An 11,133-nucleotide genomic window follows, 5' to 3' on the forward strand; every position below is an offset into this window, starting at 1 on the left:
CCTCGCTCCTTCCTGCGAACTTCTTCGTTTAGAAGGCTATCAGTGACGGTGTCCATGGTAAGCTTTCCCTCCGGTGCTGAATTGCTTAGAGTGACAACTAGTGTGTCCCAACTCTCCGGTAGTGAACTAAGGAGTAAAAGGGCTTGCATTTCGTCTTCAACCTTCATATCAACTTTGTTAAGCTGATTTACAATCCCCTTGAAATTGTTCAAGTGCTCCATCATGCTCTGGCCATCCTTGTACTCCAACTTTACCAACCGTCGAACAAGAAGAGCTTTGTTTCGAGGTGTTTTCTTTTGAATCATGGATTCAAGTTTTGTCCATAATTCAAAAGCATTTGTGTAGGTAGAGACATGTTCAAAGAGAGATCGGTCGACATACTTACGTATTACGGCAACTGCCTTTCTATTAAGAATCTCCCATGCTTTATCATCCTTTCCTTCCGGCTTATCCTTCATGATGATGGGCTCATGCAAATCCTTACAATAAAGGTGATCTTCCATCATCGGTTTCCAATAAGAGAAGTTGTCCGTCGTGAGCTTGAACATGTCACCTTCAAAGGTAACGGTGGCCTCCATCTTTACTTCTTCAAAGATAACGGTAACCTGGCTCTGACACCAGCTGTTGGGAAAGATAGCGGATAATATTTTCTTTGACAGGTTAAGATGTAATGTAGACGGTTTATATTTGTGATAGCTTTTGTATTTGGGAAAGAGATTTTCTACTAAGGCTTGTGTTTGGAGATTCTTTTAGAAACTTTCTTAGAACTCTTTCTTGAATGTTTTCTTGAATGTTTTCTCTCAATTGATTTTCTTGATTCTTGGATGATACAAATGGTGCTAAGCACCCCTATTTATACAAGTGAAGGAGCAAACTCTAACATGTTCTAGATTTCTCTAAATTATTATCTTATTTCAAAATATCTAACATTAATTATTATACTCCATAACTTTCTCTCTTCTTCTCCATAATTCTAGATAATTCTTCATCCTTATGCTCTTCTTTTGGGCTCTTAATATGGATCATGATTTTTTGGGTTTTGAGCTAATGGAGGAAAAAACCAACATAACGGTGTCTATAGATGTTGATCTGCAAAGAAACAAGAATCTTTCGAGGAGGTAAGTGTGAAAAAAATTTTGATCATAGCAAAGAAACAAGAATCATAGTTATTCTTGATCCAATCCATGTCAGACTAAAAAATGTTTGTTCTCTTTGTAGGCAGTTATTAAGCAAGTGTTTGAAGTTGAGTTCTATTTGTCTTGAGAAAGGGTTAGTTAGAACCTTAAAGAATACGCTGTGTCTTAATTAACATTGTAAGTGATACTGAACTCTATATTTTGGAAGAAAAAAAAAACACAAAAGTTTTCTGTTTAATATGCTACAGTTTAAAGTCTCCGTGATCGAAACCATGTTTGTACAAGCTTCAAACATGACTTCTTTTTAGCTCCAACGTCTGAAAACTTAGGGGCTTCTGTGATCGAAATCAAAACTAAAGAACAAATTGGCAAAACAAAAGAAGGGTGGGGTTGCTATTAGTAAATAGCAAATGACTTATGTGATAATCTTATATATACCAAATAGTATTTTCTCATTCAACCTAGTTTTCAGCAATACAGGAAGTCATTGCCGCCATGAACCTCCAAGTAGAACCACCGGAGAAGAAGAGTAAAAGGAAGAAAAAGACGTCACCATCACCTTCGACATCTCCATCGTTTTCTTTACTTCCAGACGAAATCATCGTGAGTTGCTTAGCCCTGATATCGAGAGCATACTACCCGAGACTCTCAATCATTTCCAAAAGCTTCCGGTCACTCCTCTCTTCCAAGCAGCTCTACACAGCTCGATCTCACATAGGAAGCACCGAGCAGTGTCTCTACGTCTGTCTCTCCGATGAAAGATACCAATCTCCCCAATGGTTTACCCGCTGGATTAACCCTAATCTAGCCCTCGAGAAGAAAAAGAAGAAGAAGACACTCGGAAAATCGTTGGCTCCAATTCCATCGTCTGATTCTCCTTCGATATCAAAATCAACCGTAGTTGTTGGTTCAGACATTTACGTTATCGGTGGACCAATCAAGACCGAACCGTCATGTCCCTCATCCGCCATAAGAATCCTTGATTGTCGTACTCACACATGGCTTGATGCACCTAGCATGATCGTAGCCCGGAACGATTCTCTCACATGTTTCTACGATGGAAAAATATATGTCATGGGAGGATGCGGAGATGATGATGAACCATGGGCCGAGGTGTTCGACATAAAGACGCAAACATGGGATTGTCTCTCTGATCCGGGTAATGCGATACCACTACAAGAAAACAGCGGTATTCTGACGGACATTCCGACGGAAAATGAAATCCCCGGAATATACCGAGGAATTTCCGAGGAAATTCCAAGGAAACACACAATTGGGGTTCCTCGGAATTTCCTCGGAATATACCGACGGAATTCCGAGGAAACCTCAGTCCGTCGGAATATTCCGAGGAAATTTCGAGGAACAATGTGTTCCTCGGAAAAAACCGATGAATTCCGAGGAAATATTATAGCCGTTGGAGAGTCGTTGGGGGATTTTACAAAATTCCGAGGAAATTCCGACGAACTAGCCTTTTCCGTCGGAATTCCGTCGGAATTTCCTCGGTATGTCGGCAGGATTTAACTATATAAACAAGCACTCCTCTTCCTCTTCATTCACTCCATATCTTCATCCTCCCTCTTACTCTATTTACACACGAATTTGATTCATAAAAAATATGTCTTCTTCAAATTATTTTCGTTCTTGGATCGATCGACCTCATTTGGATCCGAACACGAGATTGCTTACGGAAGAATACCAACGAGGTATAACCGAATTCATGGGGTTAGTTCACCGACAACCGGAAGCAAAAACAGGTATGTTAAGATGTCCTTGCTCTAATTGTAAAAATAGAAAGGTTATTAAAGAGTGGGATGTTTGGACTCATCTATATTTGAGTGGGTTTACACGAAGTTACAAAATTTGGTATCATCATGGGGAAACTGATTATGAACATGGTAGTACTAGCGAACCTCAGCCAGCGGTTAGATTAGAAGAACCAATTAGAACGGATGTAGATTATGGTGTAGGTACTGAGCAGATGGTAAATGATCATTTTAGAGGGGAAGATTTACCCAATGCAGAAGCTAGGAGATTTTATGATATGTTGGATGCTGGAAAGCAACCATTGTACGAAGGTTGCAGAGATGGTCATTCAGCTTTATCATCTGCTACAAGATTGATGGGCATTAAAACAGATTATAATTTGGCTGAAGACTGTGTGGATGCGATTGCTGATTTTGTAAAAGGTATTCTACCCGAGGATAATGTAGCTCCTGGTTCATACTACGAGGTTCAGAAACTCGTAGCTGGTCTTGGTTTATCGTATCAGGTAATAGATGTATGCAGCGACAACTGCATGATTTATTGGAGGGCGGATGAACAGCGGGTTACATGCAAATTTTGTGGAAAGCCTCGTTATAAAGATACGAGTGGAAGAGTTCCAGTGCCATATAAAAGGATGTGGTATTTACCTTTGACGGAAAGGTTGCAGAGGTTGTATCTGTCTGAACGCACAGCGCAACCAATGAGATGGCATGCGGAGCACTCAACAGATGGTGAGATCAGACATCCTTCAGATGCAAAAGCGTGGAAGCATTTCCAATCAAAGTATCCCGACTTTGCGTATGAGAGAAGAAATGTCTACCTTGGATTATGTACTGATGGTTTCAGTCCGTTTGGCAAGAGTGGAAGACAGTATTCTCTATGGCCCGTCATTCTTACACCATACAACCTCCCCCAAACTTGTGCTTGCGACGAGAGTTTTTGTTTCTCTCGATTCTCGTTCCCGGACCAGAGCATCCTAAGAGATCACTTGATGTGTTTCTTCAGCCACTAATATATGAGTTGCAACAACTATGGGCTCAAGGTGCTGAAACATACGATGTTTCGTGTAAAGAAAACTTTCAAATGCGGGCAGTACTAATGTGGACAATAAGTGATTTTCCAGCATATGGTATGTTGTCTGGATGGACAACGCATGGAAGGCTATCATGTCCATATTGTCAAGATAACACTGATGCTTTCCAACTAAAACACGGAAGGAAAACGTGTTGGTTTGACTGTCACAGGAGATTCCTACCACCTGATCATCCATATCGTAGGAGTAGGAATTTGTTTACGAAGAACAAGAGGGTGTTTGACAGTCCACCTCCGGAAATTTGTGGGAAAGATTTGAAGATACAACTAAGAGATTTTGGTGCAGAAAGGACGCCAGAAGTCGGTGGACATGAGCGTTTTCCGGTAGATGCTGTTGGAGAACTACATAACTGGCACAAAAAAAGTATTTTCTGGGATCTGCCATACTGGGAGGATCATCTGCTAAGGCATAATTTAGATGTCATGCATATTGAGAAGAACTTTTTTGACAATCTCATGAACACGATCCTTAATGTTCAAGGTAAAACAAAGGATAATTTGAAGTCAAGACTGGATTTAGTCGATATATGTGCTCGTTCAGAACTTCATGTTGATGAGAATGGTAGGGCTCCTTTTCCCATATACCGACTTGATGCAGCGGGAAAAGATGCGTTCTTTGATTGGATTTCAAACGATGTGGAATTTCCAGACGGTTACGCATCAAATTTGCGTAACTGTATCGACAGAAAGGAAGGAAAGTTTACTGGCTTGAAAAGCCACGATTGCCATGTAATGATGCAGCGCCTCCTTCCGTTCGCCTTCAAGGAACTATTACCACGAAATGTTCATGAAGCAATTGCAGGGATAAGTGGTTTCTTCCGCGATTTATGCACGAGATCAGTGACTCTTGAAGGTATTGAAAATTTGAAGACTAACATAGCCGTGATTCAGTGCAACCTTGAGAAGATATTTCCTCCCTCATTTTTTGATGTTATGGAGCATCTTGTTATTCACCTGGCAAGAGAATTGGAACTTGGTGGTCCTGTGCAGTATAGATGGATGTATCTGTATGAGCGGTATATGTTCCATTTGAAGAAGATGGTGAAAAATTTAAGTAGGGTGGAAGGTTCTATAGTCGCACAGATGATCAATGAAGAAACTTCAAACTTTGCCGAGTACTACTTTCCAGCAGAAGTTCAGACCAAAAACAGAAGACCTGCTCGGCATGATGATAGAGGCGAACGGGCAACATATCATGTTACGGTTCCAGACATTTTCACAGACGTTGGACGACTTAGCGGAAAACCAAAGGACCGTCGACTTACTGAGCAGGAGCGCAGTCATTTGCAAACATATTTGCTCACCAACTGCGAAGACGTTCTTCAATATGAGAGGTAAATAAATGAGCTTACAAATTTTTATTTTAACAAGTTGAAATTTAAATCTTAATTAATTACATTATTGTCATCATATACAGGATTTTCATGGCAGAAAAGCGGTTCGAGTATAGATACGCCACAGAGGACGAACTAGAAGAAATGAAGCAGAGAGAATTTACTGGATGGATGTTTACTTATGTGAGTGCTTTAAACAAATTAAAATATATTTTATCACATATTTATACTAATTCACATTTATTGATATAATATATATATATGTGCTATTAATAGGTGTCTGCTGGTTTGGCCAGAGGTGAAACATTTGACGATTGGATACGTGAGATGGTCGTTGGACCAAACTTTGTTGTGAAGTCATATCCGAGATTTTGTACTCGAGGATATGCATTCACAACTCAGAAGAGGAGACGTTCGAGTACGACTTATGATGCTGGCGTTTGTTCTGCATCAGGAGATGATGTATACTACGGACACATACATGAGATTTTGGAAATCAAGTATTTGGGCATGGTTGGATTGCGCTGTACTGTTTTCTATTGTGATTGGCACGACAACACTCCAGATCGAGGTGTGAGAACAGATGCATTTGGTGTTACATCAGTAAATTCGAGGCGAAAGCTGCAATATTATGATCCTTTCATTCTTGCTTCTCAGGCCGATCAGGTAATTAAATGTTAATTATTCAGAATGATTCATCATCATGTGTATTAATTTATAATTTTTCTAAATGTTACAGGTTTGTTATATCAAGTACCCCCGGGTAAGGAACAGAGATGATCCATGGGTTACTGTTACAAGACTCAACCCGAGAGGCCGAGTTCAGGGAAGTTCTGAGCTGGAAGACCCACTACAACCAAGCACATCCGGCAACTTAAGTGCAGCAGAAGATTTAGCTGGAGTTGGCCTTGTAGTCGATTTAACCGACTTTGGAGAGGAAGCCGTCGTTCACGTAGAGGATGAACCAGTGATTGGAGAGTTTCACCAAGATCCAGATTCAGATTCATCTGGTGATGATGACTCGGAAACAGACTACCATTGAACTTATTTTTTTTTTTTAAGAAATACCAAGGAAATTCCGAGGAACACTTGATATAACCTCTTTCCTCGGATAATAGTTATTTGGTTTATCTAGCAAGGCAAAGCTGAATACGAATTAAAAACTACTCAAAACACAACCAAATAAAACGAAGAAACCATGTAAAAGAAATACGAACTCATAATTAAGAAACCAAAAAAAAACTCAGTTCAAAATTAACAGAAAATAAGACCATAAAACGTTAGAATAGAAAAGAAATAAAATAGCCGGTGATAGCTCCTACTCCTCGTCTCCTGCTCCAGATGTTCCTGCATCGTTGGGTCTCTTGGACCTCTTTCTTACCCTGTGTGTACCACTCGAACCCGAACCAGAGCTGGATGGAGAGTTGTCCCGATGAACTACATCATCCTTTTGGCAACGACACGGCCTGATACGTGAAATGGCAGCCCAGATCTTGTGTAGCATGTCGTTGTTTGTCTTTATGCTCTGATCTCTCCAATGTTGTTGCTGGCGCGAAGTGGCGTTCGGTGGAAGCTCTTGCAGCTTGTACTGGCTGGAGTCTGATGGGAGTAGCTGATGGGGTTGTGAATCATCTGGAATGGCTTGTGCAGCCTCATCTTCTCCTTCTTCATCAACCACGCCCTTGCCTTTGGTCTGATATTTTGGCGTGAAGAAGGATGGCTTGTCTACTAGTGCGGTAGCAGGGGGTAGGAACTCAACTGCAGCCTCTGAAAGTAGAGAAGTCAGGACCGATCTGAGGCAGGTGGCAGTAGAGTGTTTTCTTCGCTCGGTCCTGGAATACGTAGACGTAAGGACCATCCCGATGGATCCTCGAGTGGGGACCAGCTATGAACTCCTTACTTACTAGAGAAATGACATCCAGGTAGTTCCAAGCAATGTTGTTCGATCTGTCCAGTGCTACCTGCTGTTCTTGCAGTCTACACCCACATGTCTAAGGATCCGAGTAATCACTGCACCAAATCCACATGCATTGCTCTTGGATTTGGTTACTTTCCCCTTGTATCCTGCTAAGTTTGCGGCCAGCACCGCTCCCATGTTGAAGGCAGTAGCAGGTGGGAATGTAGAGTTTCCAAATGCCGGTAGCAAATGCCTCACACCTTGGTACAGGAGGCACAACTCCCATTGCGTGACTGATGCGGCTGTGGTTGTCCCGTATAGCAATGAGCCAATGAGGCGTGTGGCATATCTCAGTACTGGGCTCCGGATAAGTGACTCCTTTGCCTGAGAAGATCTATAAACCCCTGTGCCAATCGTTTCCCAGAAGTTCAACAGCTCTGAAGTCCAATAAAGACCAGATGTCCTCTCCCCTGCACTCAATCCAAATAGTCCGCAGAGGTCTGTGAAAGATACCTCATAGTATACTTTCTACACTATGAATGCCAGAAAACCTTCCTGATGGCTATCATCGGGACGGGTGACGTATGCGGATGCTATGAACTGGCGTACCAACTCCGGATAAGTGGGTTCGTTGAGGTTGCATAGTTGGCCTAGACCCATGTTCTGGAACAGTCCTTCAATGTCTGCTTGGATTCCCAATATTGTCATCGTCTCAGGACATGCTAGTTGTGTAGCCGGAACGGCTACCTTCTTCATGTTGTTGTAGTGGGTGGTATCAGACTTATCCCACTTCTTTGGCCTTTGCTTCTCCAGCTGAGACGAACCCTCTTCTTGTGTGTTCTTCTTTTCAATATAAATTCGATTTTTTGGACTTTACAAAAAAAAAATTTCTATATAAATTCGGTTTTTTGGATTTTACAAAACATTTTAAATATCTATAAAACTTTTTTTGTGATTAAAAACTATTATTTGGGATTTAAAAATATTTTTAATATATATATATTATTAAAAATATTTTTTTGTAATTATTAAACTATTTTTATTTATTACAACTATTTTTTGTTTATTAGAACTATTTTTATATATTTATTAAAAAATTTAAATATATATAAATCTTTTTTGTGATTAAATTATTTGGGATTTTTTTAAAAAAAAAAATTAATTTATATATTTCAATATTTATTAAATATATTTTTTAAATTTACAGGTCTCATGATGATCAGACCCGGCCTCGACTGCGTCGTGGTCGTGGTGGTACGGGGAGCCAGTCTCGGGATTCCAGCCATTTTCAGGATTTCCTTCGCCCCACAGCTCCAACCATACATCTCCCTCTGCTGCACCCGCTCCTGCTCCTCTCGCTCCCGCTGCTGCATCCGCTCCTGTTCCTCCGGGTCCTCCGGGAGTGATGCGTGTTGCGGAGTTGGTTCAACAGCCCGGTCGTGACCATCTTCCGTATCTCACTCCGTATCCACATGGACGGGGTCAAACATGGTAATTAAACATTTTTTTTTCTTTAAATTTGGATTCATTATTAACCGTTTGTTCTTTTAATAAGGTTCAACCGATCCGGGAACGGGATCAGCGCATGGATCAACCGTATGATGTACTCGGCCCTCGACAGTGGACATCCGACTTTCACTCACTTCCCAACCGACAAGCAGGTTCTGTGGTTTCGTCAGTTTGCGGTAAGTATTCTAATTTTTTACTTATATTTTTAATCTTTAATATAAATTTTCTACTAATTGTGTTTTTTTTTTCAGCAAGAGTTCAACTGGAATTCCGATGAGACGCTCTTTATCTATCACCACTTCGTCCATAAAGTAATGGACAACTATGGGAAGCAGATCCACGAGTGGAAGAAGAAGTGGGAAATCAATAAGGTTCGATTTAATTTATTAACCATTTTTTAATTTATTAAACTATTTTTTAATTTATTAAACTTTTTCTTTTTTTTTATTAAAAGGTCCCAAAGTCGATGAACGACACGGTCTGGAAGGAGTTGTGTGCGCATTGGGATAAGGAAGAGACGAAAGAAACTTCTTCCACCAACTCCACCAACCGCAGGAGCGACCGTAAAGGGAAGGGCATCTACAAGCATAACTTGGGTGCTCAATCTATTGCCACTCTCGGAGATCGCATGGTAAGTTCAACCGCTTTTTCTTCAATTATTTGAGTTTCAGAATTTAAATTTATTGTGCATTTCTTCTAATTTCTAATGTTTCTTTAATTTGCGTTTTTTTTTTCAAGGCGGAAGAAAATGATGGCGAGCCGGTTGATGATCTCGCCCTAATGAGGAGGGCGTATACCAACAAGAAGACCGGCCAGATTGATGACGGTCTTGTGAGGGACGTGGTCGACCTGGTCCAAACTCAGGTGGTAGACGAAGTGTCTCAGCTTCAAACCGAGGATGACGCTTCGACGGCTTCGACCAACTTGTCCCGGTTTCGAATCAACGAAATCGTTGAATCCGTAAGTTCTTTGTTTTTAAAAGTTCAATTCATTTATTTCTTGGTTTAAATTTCTAAATTTGGCTTTTTTCTATTCAGTCGGTTCCAAAGAAGAAGGGACGTTTGGTCGGTTTGGGTCGTCGCACCCGGTCGGTTCCCCCTTCTTCTGCACCACCGCCCTTTGTTGATCCAGAAGTACTTACGGGCCAGTTGAAGGACAAAGATGATCGTATATCTTTGTTGGAGACCCAGATGGCGGCTCAACAGGCGGGCTATGAGGCACAGAGGAGGCTGAACCAGCAAATGATGGAGATGATGCAGAGGATGTACCCGAACGAGGTGTTCCCGGACGTGCCAGACCCGTAGTTTTTTTTTTTTCCACAAACTCGGAATGTTTTATTTTTATTTGTGAAACTTTGAATATTAATTAATATGATTTCAATTTTACTTTTAATTTCATATTTTCGAATTTAAATTTCAGAATTTTTTATTTTTTTTAATTAATATTTTTTACATTCCGAGGAAATTAATTATATTTTTCACTAGATCGATCGATGCGTTTTTGAACAAAAACGCATCGATCGATGCGTTTTTTAAAAAACGTTCGGAATATACCGAGGGACATTCCTCGGTTTATTCCGAGGAACCAGTTCCCTCGGTATATTCCGAGGGAACAGTTCCCTCGGAATATACCGAGGGAAAAGTTCCTCGGAATAAACCGAGGAAAAGGTCCACGGTATACTCTATCGATCGATGTATATATGTCCAAACACGCATCGATCGATGAACTTCCGAGGAATTATCCCGACGAAGTTCTCCCTCGGTATATTCCGAGGACATTTCCGACAAACTAGTGATCCTCGGAATTTCCTCGGAAATTTATTTCCTCGGAATTCCGTCGGAAAATTCCGAGGGATTTCCGAGGAAAAAAGAAATTCCGAGGAATTATTTCCGACGGCGTGTTTCGTCGGTATGTCGTCGGAATAACGATATTCCGACGAAATTCCGACGATTTTTTCCCTCAGAATCCTTGATGTTTTCTTGTAGTGTACGTAACATATGCAGATGTTAATTTTTACACATCATAGTGATGAAAGGAAAGATTTCACTTTTGGAATTCATACAGAGCGTAGCTTATGACACAAGCCAAGATTACGGAGAGTATTATTATGGGGTGATGATTCCCATTGCACTACAAGAAAAAACGGCATACTGAGGGAAAAAATCGTCGGTTATGTCGTCGGAATAACGCTATACGACGACATACCGACGAAAAAAGTCCTCGGAAATAACTCTCGGAAATTCATCTTTCCTCGGAAAATCCCTCGAAATTTCCGACGGAATTCGAGGAAACCCTATTTCCTCGGAATTTCCGAGGACCACAAGTTCGTCGGAAATTCCTCGGAATATTCCGAGGAAGATGTCGTCGGAATATTCCGAGGGATAAACTTCCTCGGAATATT

At 40.9% G+C, this 11,133-nt stretch overlaps 1 pseudogene; it reads left to right on the forward strand.

Moving 5' to 3' along the window:
- The first annotated feature begins 1,557 nt into the window (after nucleotides 1-1,557).
- LOC111213339 lies at nucleotides 1,558-10,844 on the forward strand (annotated as a pseudogene).
- The last annotated feature ends 289 nt before the right edge of the window (nucleotides 10,845-11,133 follow it).

The sequence above is a fragment of the Brassica napus genome, unplaced genomic scaffold (genome assembly GCF_020379485.1).
Source record: "Brassica napus cultivar Da-Ae unplaced genomic scaffold, Da-Ae ScsIHWf_1422;HRSCAF=2008, whole genome shotgun sequence".
Taxonomy (NCBI): Eukaryota; Viridiplantae; Streptophyta; class Magnoliopsida; order Brassicales; family Brassicaceae; genus Brassica; species Brassica napus.